The sequence below is a fragment of the Anser cygnoides genome, chromosome 4 (genome assembly GCF_040182565.1).
Source record: "Anser cygnoides isolate HZ-2024a breed goose chromosome 4, Taihu_goose_T2T_genome, whole genome shotgun sequence".
Classification (NCBI taxonomy): Eukaryota; Metazoa; Chordata; class Aves; order Anseriformes; family Anatidae; genus Anser; species Anser cygnoides.
Window position 1 is genome coordinate 48,602,831 of NC_089876.1, and position 13,785 is coordinate 48,616,615.

Below are 13,785 nucleotides of genomic sequence, written 5' to 3' on the forward strand. Positions count from 1 at the left end.
AAATGAAGGCTTTAAGGGTTCAAGCGTCAGATAAATATATTAGATTTCATTCCTGAGCTAAGCTTAGCTAAAAGAAGAACCTGACTGTATAAACAATATTAATCAACTACTCCTACACTGGTAAAAGAGAAGTATCTCGACACCTCATATATGAGCAGACTTTTAGAAATATTCGGATGATTTCTAGTTGGTTTTGGATGATCTACATTGCTTTTTACTGTAGCCTCAGTGAACAGGATCTTTGTTTGAAAATCCATGCTCCAGAAAGAAACAGAAGAAAATTTCAGAAAATTTTCATTTGTATTTTCCATAAGGACTGAAAAGAGTTATACACATGTCTGATATCCTCAAGTGTGATCACCAGTTCTGGGTTTCTCTGGTGATACATCTCTGGATTTGCCTAACTAGCTCAGCAGGTTGATTACATGTATGGTTCTTTGTTTTATCCTCAGCTCTTGCACATATACTGATTACCCCCTGAAACACAGTCTCCCAGGAGCTTATGGAAGTAAATAGTTCTTAATATAACTGAGTCTTGATACTTTAATTAAGAAATGGACGGTCATAAAAGCAGCACATCAGACATGTTGCAGATCAACTCCAGAAGGAGCTTTGAGCTTTTTTACTTTGAGAAGTTCCTATATTTTCTTCCATATGATTTCAATAGAGTTGCTCAGACTATCGCCGGAAAAAAAAATGTTTATAGTAAGAGAGATAACAACAGGTAATAAATAATATGTTCTTTATGTGTCAGTGCACTGTTGTTGAAGGAGGAGTGTCCCATCTTCACAGTGCTTCCAGGAAGACTAAATGCTGTCACAATGGGCCCCTCATGTCTCTGGTCTGTAGATTCTTCCCCCCCTAGCTAGTCCTCAAGTTTTCAGATATAATAACAAATTAGCTACAAAATATGCAGACCAATAATGACAGCTGTACTGCGGAAGTAATTGGATTTTATATTTCCATAATTTCTTTCTAGTCATGTCTGTAAGAACTGTTTAAGCCTGACTCTTTCCAGAAACATCCTAAAATACAGATTTTAGTATTTAGAGTGTTTTTTTTTTTAAGACATAATTTTTTACCTTTTCATGATACAGAGTACAACCAGTACTTGAAACTAAATTCACTGTCTGCCATTATTTTCAGGTTTGTTCCATTGCAGATGCTAACAAAGGACCAAAATGATGACACCAGTTTCAGAAAATGGCAGTTCATGTACTGTAAAACTAACAAAAAAAAAATGCAGTGTATATTAACCTCCCAGGTACTTACTGAATTTGTCAGGTGATGTCAACACATACTGAGTTATTTGCTGCCACTAGTCAAATGTTGTCATTACCTAACTAAGCCACAACCCCATAAGCAGACAAGGTGAAGTCAAAGCATGGTCTTCTTCCATGGTTCATAGTCATCTGTGCTGACTCTCCTATGCACCCTGACACTCAAAGGAAAAAGGAAACTGCCTTGGATTTATGGAAGAAAGACATAGTTCAGCCAGGGATGTCAGCCTAGAGGGAAAAAACAACAACAACAACAACAACAACAAACAGAACAAAACAAAACAAAACAAACAACCAAACAGGGACATTGCCTTCCAAAATACAAAATCGGTGGGCACCATTGCAGACCTCCTCCCCCCTTCACCACTAAAAGTACTGAAATGACACTTGAAATACAGTATACCAATTCAAGTCAAACAACATGATAGGAAATGCATTATTTTGATATTTCTCATGAAAAAAAAATGAAAGATGTCAGAAAAAATCAGTCTTTCTGAAGACATTTTCAATGTTGTGCTCTCTGGGTCCTCTTAAGAAGTATTACATAGAACTGCTCAACTTTATTTTAAATGAACAGGAGTTAGATTTTGACTTACATTGTTTATGTACCTGATTGAACAGGAATGTATACAAACATACTTAGCCTGTCAGAGGTGACAATGTTCACCTCAGCCAAACGAGCCTCTCCTGTCAAAGGTAATTCCCTTTCAATAACCAGTTTATGGGTGACTCATTTTTCTTTCTGAGTCGTGTATACTTAGAACAGTCAGAAGAAGGGATCAGGAACAGAAATGTGGCAAGTCAAGAGTGCTGCTGAATTTTATGTTAATATTTTTAAATTTCCCGTGTTTAAGTAAACTCTTAACAGGTAAATTTTAAAATACTTGATGAAAATGAAAATAATTGACTTGATACCAGAAAAGAAGCTAGTTTTCTGGGGTCACTGTGGAGAAGTCATTACAACATTAATAATTACTGAACATGGATTTGAGGATTCTTAAGGTCAGCCATATCTGTTAGTATAAGTAAAGATAAACAAGTAACTGGGCCTGGGGTCTTCTGACACAAGCCAGATGTTGACAAAAGTTAAGAATAAGCCCCAAGTATTGCCCTTGTTCTTGCAACCCTAAGTTGCCCCCTAACCTGGATAGTGGCAGATTCTGGATTCCTTGCCCAGCTATACCTTGCCAGCTGTATTTTCTTGTTTATGGTACAAGCAAATTACATTAATCATAGAAGTCCTATTTCTTAGTGCCAACACAGTATTCATTAACAATATTCCCAGAAGATCTGCCAATATATCTATTTTTTTTTTCATTTCTGTCCCTCAAGTCTGCTATGCAATTAGTCAATGTAATTAAAGACTGCAAATCATAGGAAAAATGTTTGGAAAGTATATCATTAATTAAGTTCAAATGATTTGAACACATTGCCACTAATGTGCTACAGTGTTTCTGTCACAGATTTTTAGTAATCTATAGCAAATTTTCTATTAATCTTTTAAGTATCATAGCTTGTCTCAGACCCGTAGTGTATGCATTCCACTTAAGCTGGGAGGTACTCCATAGCTGTACTCAGGCTTTGTCAGGAGTTCCTGTGTGGGCACAGGAACACACGTGGGGATATTAAAATGTTCAAAATATGCATACATTATGCATGGAAATGAGTAAATGCACTGGTTTCTCTACCAGGTCATGTTAGGTTTTTTAAAACAATAAAAATAAAAATCATTGTATGGGTAAATTCTTTCTTGTAATCTTGTAATCTCCTAAAATGCAGGAGAATTGTTGAATTAAAAAAAAAAAAAGTCTTAAGCTCACTGGTATTTTTAGATATTTGTCACACAGCATGAAGGATTTCAAAAGTTTGACCCTTCAGAGCCCCCACCATCTACGCAAACGTGCAACCCAGTTTTTCAGTTCACAGAAAACAACATTTTTCTCCTCTGTTTTACTTGGCTTGAATTTTAATTGGAACTTCTCTTTCCCACAGTGTACTTTGAAATGACAAAGAAAAAGATCAAGAGTTTTCTTAATGGATGACGGAGTTAGCAGTAAAGGTCTATGACTTGCTAATTTTCAGTCAGTAACCTCTTCAATAGCGAATATGCTAACTCATTATTTTGCTCTTCACATTTGAAAATGCATTTGCAACGTGCCCTCAGGAAGTATGACCTGGCCTATCTGCTCGCCATGCATTAAAGGAGGCGCAAGCACAGCCACCTAAGCTTTAGTGCAGCACATCCAGTCAGCCCCTGCAGAAGAGGACGGGGGCACGCACTGTATCACAGCAACTTGCAAAATCTATTTGTCATCAGCTACATGGATTTCAAAACAAACCAGAAAAATGTTCTAAACACATAATGAAAAAGCAGGCTTTGCACAGTTACTTGAATGTCTTATATGTGAAGCTATGATTAGTTTATAAAATAAACTATTCAGATGGAAAGTAGTGACATAGTTCATGTTTAAAGCTTGCAGTAAGAGTAGCAAGTAGTAAGACAGCATGAAAGACCTCATGTTTAGTTTAACTAATCTGTTAGGGTTTGATGCAAAGTGGTGCATCTCCTAAGGGGAGGAAAAAAAAAAAAAGGCAAAATAAGGGAAAGACAACTTGCAAAGAAGAATCTGACTGTATCTTCACTGAGCAGCGCTCCCCACTCTTCAACGTTGGGAAAGGATTCAACCACAACTTCTGTTTTCTAGCACTGCTCTGGATATCATGTACTTCTAGCACTGTAGCTGCAGCACAATTAAAATACTTTATCCTTCTCATCATAACTAAATGGACTTGGACTATCAGCTAGCTATTATCCTACAGGAAATGTTCTCTGACTTGATCATTGCTGAATGAATCTACAATGCAGATAATTGATTATGCCTGTACATCAGTATCAATTGTGGTTATGACCATTTTAATTTACTTAGCAAACAGTAATATAAAATCTTGGCAGGTACTATAATCTGTATTTTCCAAGCTGCTGTCAGACAGTCTGATAAGAGTAACACTATGGTTTGCTAGAGTTAGCAGCCAAGTTGATACTTATGCACATGAGATAGAAAGCCAGTCTTGTGGGAATATATGTGCTGTACCCAGAGAAGCATTTTAGTATGTGTTTATCTTTGAATACAAGAGCAACCTCATTACTTCTGTGAGCTGACTCAGATGTTTAATAACAAGTACATGTTGAACAAGTTGGCAGAACTGAAATCATAATGCTTTGCACTTCGCAAGGCTGATCCCAAAGGGCCTTTCATTTCAGAAAATCTGATTACTGATCATACTGCAAGGTCAGCCACTCACTACTGTCGCACGTTCAGTACCAGTCAGCTGTACAGAATATATCAAAAAGTCCTTAGCATAAAGCTTTGCATTTAGATTATTGAATAATTTGTTGAAACAGACTAGACAGAAGTACTATAAACTTTGAGCCAAATTGTACCATTATAAGTTTACATACAGCTTCCAATGACTTCATATCTGCTGACTGCAGGGTAGCCACATGCTTCTGTCTGAAAACAGAATTTGGCTCTATGACAACTTAAAAACAGAAAGAAGCCTTTCAAACCAGTTGGTAGATAAATACTTTGTACCAAAGGCCTTTGTATTTCAACCAAAATGAATCACCACTCTCTCTTTTTAGACAATACCTTTTCAAATCAAGTCAGAATTACGAAAACCACAAAATCACACATTTGTATTATTATTTTTTTTTCCCAAAATGAGACCAATTCTGTGACCTAAAAATCTATTTTCAGCTAGATAGGAATTAATTATATTTATAGGGCACATAGCTAATTCATCCCTTCTGGTAGCAGAAGGTCTGTCAATGGAATTGAGACATTATAGCAACTGTTTAAATGTTTCATATATTACAGATGGGAAGAGCTCATTTAGAATATCACATCTGATTACTAACTACACTATTTACACTAATTAGTATAATTATACATAAACTAATAACTAAAGAGGGGCCAGTCAGAATTTCCCTTCTTGCAGTTTGTGTCTGTTATCTCACCTCCTTTGGCTATGCACGCTGTGAAGATTCTGGTTCCATATATTCTCCACATATTCTCTATAGTCTTCCATGAGATACTAAAACACCAGCAAACCTCCCTTGATCATCTCATTCACCAGCTGCACATCAATGTACTTTTTAAATGTCCTGGACAGTTTGCACCCTGCTATGCTGCCCTTCCATCACACCTTGTGGTTCCTGAGAACCAGAGCCTGCAGCCATTATGCTTCTTTCAGTAGCTTAAAGAAGGCCTTTGCCACAGTTTGTTTGGGTAGTCTGTAGCAGAAGCCTACCATGGCATGCACAAGTTGGAGACCTCTCTGATCCTGACAGGTATACTCCCAGCTGTCCCCTTGCTCAGTCCATTGCAGAGCTCTTGCATGCACAAACTGCTCCTGTGTGCAGCAGGAGCCCTCTTCCTGCTCCCCCAGCTTGGCTTTCCTAAGGGCACTGTATCATTCCCTGCAGTACTGCTGTGATGTGAACTATTCCACCACTGTGACCTCAACGGCACACATCAGCAAAAGTGCATGAACCTCTAACTTGTCATGTTTGCTTTCCATGAAGTATGGGCCTGTGTATAGGCACTTGAGATGGGCCACGGTCATAAAAGCCAAACCCCTGCATTTGACACCCGCCATGAAAGTATGTCCAATCTTATTCTACTTTCTCCTCTCTGGTGGCAGGACAAAAAACACCAGTGGGACTCCAAAGCCCCACAGTCACTCCCGATATGTCTGTTATCTTCCTTAGCAGGTTGTTGGTGATCACATGGGTGAGCAGCAAAAGGTAATTGTCCCCATGAGATGGCCTTGGTAATTTCTGTGCAACATCCTCACTCTGGGCCTGTGGCAAGCAACAGACTTCTTGGGATTACTAGCATAGGGGTAAATCGACTCATATAAAAGGAGCAGCATGTATTCAAGATAAGGGTCTATATTAGTTTTATCTACAAATTCTGGTTTAGGATATCCTAGCTCTTTTATACAACGTCACACTGGCACTAGATTAGATACCAGCAGCAATAGTAGCAGCATTTGCATTGAGGCTAATCCAATTGGCTTTTAATGCACAAATCCTATGATGAAAAGCAGTACGTATGAATCCCAGCAGAATTCTTCTCTAATGTGGTTTTATTACTCCCAGTATTCAATCTTCTCCATTTATTCATAACTCTGGCAATTCTGCATTGTACTGCAATGTGCAGTATAGACATAATCATCAGCTAAGCCAACTGTATTCCCTGTGACTAGAACCTGAAGAGCTTCCTTCTGTTACCAGATGGCATAGTTTCTGTCTCATGACACTGAAGTGAACTTACAGCGTTTAATGCTAAGGAAAAAAGCATGCTACTTCCATTTTGAAAACTGTTTGCTATCTGTTTTCTTAGCACAGATAGTACTTCTGACAGCCCATTTTATAATTAATCCTGACATCTTTGACGGTCTGTCTCTACATGGGGAAACGGTGTTTTCTTGCTATACTGACATTTCACATCCCACTGAGTTCAGAACAAAGGTGGTTCTGCTGCGTTGCTTGAATGCTAAGCTTTGAGTAAGAGATGACAAGGTGAATGTGTCTTTGATTAGGTGGATCCATTTTTAAGACATGATTGATATATAATATTTGCATCAGATTCATACTGAAAAAGTCCTGTCCCATTAAAATGTGCAGTATTTCTCGGAGAGATACATTTAAAAGTAAGTATGCTCTGCCATTGGTAAGCTAACATTCTGTTCTAGGTAACAGTGTTAGCTTTCTTATAAACAGTACAAGACAAATAGAATTTTTTCTACTTTACCCATATCCAGAGCATGTTATTTTGCTTCAAACTATCAAAAATCAATCTCAGAACCTTTACCACAGGGGAGGCTACAGCCTGAAATATAATAATACCTGAAAATCGGAGGCTTTATTTGTGCCCTCTTCTACTTCTGCATGCTTCCTCTACATGAGGGCATCAGAAGAGTGTAGGATATAGCTACCTGTACTTGTTTGGGACAGAGGACTGAGTAAGATGCAGAACCAGTTCTTTGGCTTTACTCCAGCCAAGGGCAATTCAACACAAGCTGACCTGAAGCTTTAAAGTTTCTGTGCTTTATCATATAATACAAAATGAAAGTTACGTTGTCTGTACCACAACACAGATAACTAAATTAATTTATAATCCTTTTTCCACAGTTCTGCTGGAATAGTCAAAGGGTTTTGGTAGATGATAGAGGTTTAATTTTATTCCTTTGAAGCCATGCTTATTTGTTGATGTTGTACAGTAATCAGCTAGAGTAGGTGTTTGGAATTCAGCTTTAATTATATTTTTGGTTCATTTAAATGATACTGCAGCAGACATCGTGTAGCTTGTAGGATCAGCTTAATTACAGAAACTCAGTACCTTTTTTAAAGTTAGGAAATCTAATAGCTTAATATGAAACACAAAATGTTCCTAAATGATATTAAAGATCATGCTCCATATATTTTACATTTTAGGGCAAAATTTGCACGTGCAAAACCTGCACCACAGCAATAACAGACACCAGTGTATCTGCCTTGAAAACTATAATCAGGCTTTTTGATCTATTTATTTAATGTTATGTCACAGCATAAATAGCAAGTGGGATCATCAAGTTGTAAAGGGGCAATCTTAATTTCAAGTCGTTGAATAAAGAGTCCTGCATATTCTGATTATTGCTATCATGTCACTTATTAGTAAGGCATATTAGTGTATGGCAGTATTAAGCAGATCTGCTGAAAGTATCTGTAAGCAAAACAGATTGGACATGTCCATTTGCACTGTGTTGAATAAATTTAGTTTTGTATATAGTTTTTTTTTTTTAGATTTTCAAGAGATTTTCTTATATTGCAGCACTATATCAACTAGCAGACTGAAAGAGCTATGTAAGGATAGAGACTCCAGAAAAAGACCTTGCTGCAAATATTTTTGTAACTTTTTGAGATGCATGTCTCATACTGATGGTCCAAAAATACATGGCAAGAGTGCACCACCCACACTGCAGCACTTCTCATGTGCCAGGGAGTGGAAAAGAGAAGCATTAACTTTCTTCATTCTGCCCATTTTGAGTAACTGACATCTTGTTTGTGCAATTGTAAACAGCAGGAGCTTTACCCTGCTATGGGATATTGGATTCTTTCATTTGGTAATACAGGGTTTATTTATAACCTGGAATACCTGGATTAGATGATTTTCCACACACAAATGCATATTCGCACACATTCATAAATTACTTATGGTATAAATAAATAAGAAAAATGGGTAAACTTTATGAATCAACTGACTGTATTGATCCTGTAGTACAGTACAAAGCAAGAACAACAGCTGCTAGACTTGCATGGTTGTTTTAATTTACTTTTGAAAGTAAAGACAAGAAAGTTTTGCTTTATGAGTTCTCTCATTAATGAATAAGCTGGTTGCCATACAAAGGTAAGATTCAATTTTGGGAGGAAGGACCTCTGCAAATCACGTGCCAAATAGATCTATGTACATAGTGAGTCACACTATGAATGATCAACACTGAAACTGCATGTTGTCACTGCAAGAAACCTTTCCAGTACTGTTTAGTGAATAATGATTTGAATGCACTACAGCATGAAGAATAATAGTGTATGTGTCCTCCTGCTGTAACCATGAAGGGATACAAAAACTCATCTTTAATATGGTGAAGACAGGAAGCTACAATCAAGCATTTTTCTATTCATATTACACTGATTGTCATTCATAACCTGCCATTTTCCAGTCCTGTTAAAAACTTTGCTTAAAAGAAGACAATTTCCATTTAGAAACAAGATGCCCAGAAACCCCCAACCTCTGTTTGTATGAAAAATACTCAACACTTCAAAGAGCCCGGCCTAATGCTTCCCATGTTCTCTAAAAGCTGAAGAAGAGTGAAGCAACATGCTTTCTGTTCTCCAGATTTGCTGGTTTATCTTGCTTTATATTATTGTCTGAGAGATACAGAATAATCTAGACATACTAAACTAGTTGCTTTAAAAATACAGCATATATAAAGCCTACACATAAGTATCTCTCTCTCTATATATATATAGTAAGTATACCTACTATAATGACACACTTTTGCTGAACACTTAAAAAAATTTTTGGAAACAGACTTAAGTATGTATTTCTGAAGCGTGAAGGGCTAGAAACCTAATTATATTTAGCAGCTATCATGCAAAATAAATAAATAAACAAAAAAAATATAAATTAATCCAAACAGTATGTTCATGGAGATTTTGATCATCCTATGTACTGATAGTAGCCCAATCATGGGTTACTTATCCTCCACATGTTTTCCGAAAATAAGTAAGTACATTAAAATTCTGAAGTGCTCAAACGTGGTAAAAGAAACAGCAGAGAATCAAAGGGAGGGAAACAAAGAAAAGCACAAAAGAGTACCAGGAGAAATAGAGAGAGAAAAAGAGAGAAAGAGATAAAATTATCAAATACAGCTAGCAATAAATTAATTGCACCTGTCAATGGTAGGAAATGATCAGAAATAAGAATTCACCTGAGGAGGTCAATAAAGGAGAACAGTAGCTAAAAGGTTTCTTCCAATGTGCTACAACCCAGAAACTTACCCTAATCTTTCCCTTACACAGGGAAGTCTACCCCATTAAATAAATCGTTCAGTATATTTTTCACAATAAATCTAGGTACTAGGTCTAAATGGCATAGAGGATCTTTTCTAAGGCAGATAGCTCTTAAGCTGAGATTTAACACACTTCAGTAATTTTCTGAAATTCCAGACTGTGCTCTCTAGTTTTGTGAACCCTGATAAAAATCAGATGCTTACATATAGATTTTTTTATAAATTCCTATATATCAGTTTTTATCATAAGTTTGCTGTTCTGCAGTTTCTACTACCGTTTTTCTTTGTTATCCAGCTTTAATCAACAAGGCTCAGTTTGTAGATATATCACATTTTGTTACAATGGTTGATTCCTAAATTATGGCAAATGGTTTCTGCAACATCTTTCAAATCTGTACTAAGCTGCTGAAGATTCACGTGTTAATGAAAAAAGCATGAACATTCATGACAGGTTTTCAGACTGAAGCAAATATTACCAAAATAAACAAAACACAATGTGCTCACAATTAATTAGTTAAACCAGTGCAATTTTGTTTCTCATGAACAGAAATTTGAATGAATACAAAGAAAAATAATTTAATTATAAATATACTTGCAGTTGAACATAATGGTGCCATCAATTTTTTAGCAGACTCCACATTACAGTCCATGGGGGATCTGTTAAAATATTGATAGCAGGATATGGCCCATTATGAGGACACACGATGTGTTCTATTTTAAACAGAGAATTAATGAAGATTTGTTTGAGGAGGATGTAAGAAGAATAACTGTAAGCTTTATTTCAGTATATTGCTGGAGCATATAAGGATATCTGAACTATTGTCTTTTTTCCTCATACATACACATTATTTATAGAAAAAAAAAAGAAAAAAGGAACAGTGTGAGCTAGAATATTTCTATTGTGTAATATATATCATAATTTTCTTATGTAATAAAAATGAGACTCCCTAAATCAACTGGAGTACTCAAAGGTGTGGAATATTTTCTTAATTTTCTGCTGTCATCTCATCCAGATTTACCACAATGGCAAATGTTTCCATTGTTCTGAAGGAAAACAAACAAACAAACAAAAAACACAAAACCCCTTCACAGGCACAGCCACTAATATAATATTTCATATATTTGTCCTTCTCTTCCTGCTTTCTTAGAAAGAATTGTGGTACCTTTTATGAATGTTTTCTAGCTAATGCTTTCCAAATGCTCAAAAGAGGAGGACAATATTACACTGGTGGCATGTCAGTCTTTGGGATTTTTATGTGATTATCTTCGCTCATTTTACAATTTGTTCCCACATAAAAAAAAATCATTTTCTCTCTATTTTTTTCTTCTGCTGGGGTGAAGGGAAAGAAGCACAAGTATAAAGAGGAAGTGGAGGGTAATGAAGCCCGTCGAGCCAGCACATTCCTCAGGATCCAATAGTTCAGACTGACAATCTCCAACTCTGTTTCCTGTACACTGTATTTTGGAAACAAGGGGAATTTATCACCACCTAGACAGGGATCTTGAAAACTGATGATCAAATCCTTTATCTTCAGGTTTCGCAGATTAAATAAAGTGTTAGTTTACGTAACTTATCGTTACTTATTTTAGCTAACACAATGATATATGAAGATAAGCTATGTGAAGACAGCTGGCTGATAATGACAAGATTTTGGCTGAAGCAGGCTTTTGGCTTTCCCAGTTGGTGAGGCTGGGATATCTCTCAGAGCAGTGATTAGGAGTTCATAGCTCCCCTGGCCCCCCTGAAGGGATAGAAATCTGGCATGTCTGTCACAGCCGCCAAGCCCGATTTGATGCTGGGAATAATTTACATCTGGTCCACTATGCATATAAAATTAGAATTGATAGATCTTGGAAACACATGTGGCACCTGTACAAATGCCAAACCAGTTCATTAAAATTGGTGGGATAATGCTTAAATAATCATCAAACTAATCAGATCTGACTGAGCTTTCAAAGAAATGTTCCTGAATCCCTAAAATCTAAAGTTATCTCTGCTTGTGTCTCCTTTTCCTCCATCTTTTACCTGTGTTGTCTAAGTCTAAGTAGTATGTAGAGGTTTGATCCTGGTCTGATCCCCAGCAAGGCTAGGGTTACAACCTTGAATTACAAAGGTGGAAAATGAATAAGCTCCAGTTGAATGTAAATTTGTACCAAACTGAAACCAGCAAACTCAAACAGACAGTGTCATCCAGTGGGGCCAACAGTCATTCACACTGATGGCATTATATTAGTATCTGGTGGTGGCAGGATGTCCCTTCCTTTTACAAAAGAGGTCAAGAAGTCAAGCATTAGATCCTGAGGATTTTTTCTTCAGCAGCTGCATCAATGAATGCAGTTTTCTAAATCTATACTTCTGTGTCTTTTTTCACTATTCTTTTTTAAAGCCTTAATAAAATTTCTTAGTCCTCGTTTGTATGGGATGTTACACATAGAAGCTTCTTGAAAACTGAAACAAAGACCAAGCTTCTGTGAGGGAAAAAGTCATACCTGCTCTGGTGTGGCCACATAAAGAAATGGGCAGAGAAAGCATCTTTTTGATTTGTCTGAGACCCTATGACTGCATCTAAAATGTGGGTAGAATCACCCTGAAGTGTGCCTTGTTTCCCGTCATGTAGATCAGGGATGTGTTGGAGCATACTACAATCTCCCTTGCCAACAGTGAAAGCAGCACGTGATGAAGGAAATAGTGAATCCTAAGTCTCAACTTGGAGTGTTTTCATGACATAAGGATGCTTCTTTGATGTGGGGGTCCACAGATGTGCCATTTGTCACCTGTCAGACTGAAAGCAAGTTTGGCAGTACACATGAGCCTAATCTGCAGGAGAGAGTGCATAACCAGGGAATGTATGTACAGATGTATCAAATACACAAATGAAAATAATAATCATGATATATGAAAGAAATGGATGACAGCATTTTGGCTGCAGAAAACTCTCCATTCTTTGACAACAGGGTTGCTAAGTTGCTAAGTTTTCTCCAGGTTCAGATAGCTTCACTGATGAAGTGGATTTCCACCAGTGTAACAGCTGTCACATAAATACTAGCCAGACAAGCCATATTTTACTTACTCACAACGGTGAGTCCATTGACATGGAATCATAGAATCACAGAATGGCTCGGGTTGGAAGGGACCTCAAAGATGATCTAGTTCCAACCCCCCTGCCATAGGTAGGGACGCCACCCACCAGACCAGGTTGCTCAGGGCCTCATCTAACCTGTCTTGAACACCTCCAGGGATGGGGCATCCACAATCACTCTGGGGAACCTGTTCCATTGCCTCACCACCCTCTGAGTGAAGAATTTACTCCTAACCTCTAATCCAAATCTCCCCTCTTTTAGTTTAAAACCATTCACCATCACAGAGTCATAGAATATCCTGAGTTGGAAGGGACCCACAAGGATCATCAAAGCCAACTCCTGGCTCCACACAATACCACGCCAAAATCAAAGCATACTTTTAAGAGCTTTGTCCAAACGCTTCTTGAACTCCATCAGGCTTGGTGCCATGACCAGTTCCCTGGGGAACCCATCCCAGTGCCCGACCACCCTCTGGGTGCAGAACCTTTCCCTAGCACCCAGCCTGACCCTCCCCTGTCCCAGCTCCATGCCGTTCCCTTGGGTCCTGTCACTGTCCCCAGAGAGCAGAGCTCAGCGCCTGCCCCTCTGCTCCCCTCATGAGGAAGCTGCAGGCCGCCATGAGGCCTCCCCTCAGCCTGCTCTTGTTCAGCCTTTGGGCTAGACAAACCAAGTGACCTCAGCCCCTCCTCATACACCTTCCCCTCTAGACTCTCTGCCATCCTTGTAGCCCTGACCAAAGCATTGTTCACCTCTTGAACTCTGACCATACACACAGCTTTGCTCATGCACTAAGCAGGAAAAGCAA

At 37.9% G+C, this 13,785-nt stretch overlaps 1 long non-coding RNA gene across 1 annotated transcript in view; it reads right to left on the reverse strand.

Moving 5' to 3' along the window:
- LOC106032277 (uncharacterized) overlaps positions 1 to 6,264 on the reverse strand; it is a 66,445-nt gene extending 60,181 nt beyond the window's left edge. The window contains exon 1 of the long non-coding RNA XR_001204744.3: positions 5,592 to 6,264. This is a non-coding gene — a long non-coding RNA (uncharacterized lncRNA). The remainder of the gene's footprint in view (positions 1 to 5,591) is intronic.
- Between the last annotated feature and the right edge of the window lie 7,521 nt (positions 6,265 to 13,785).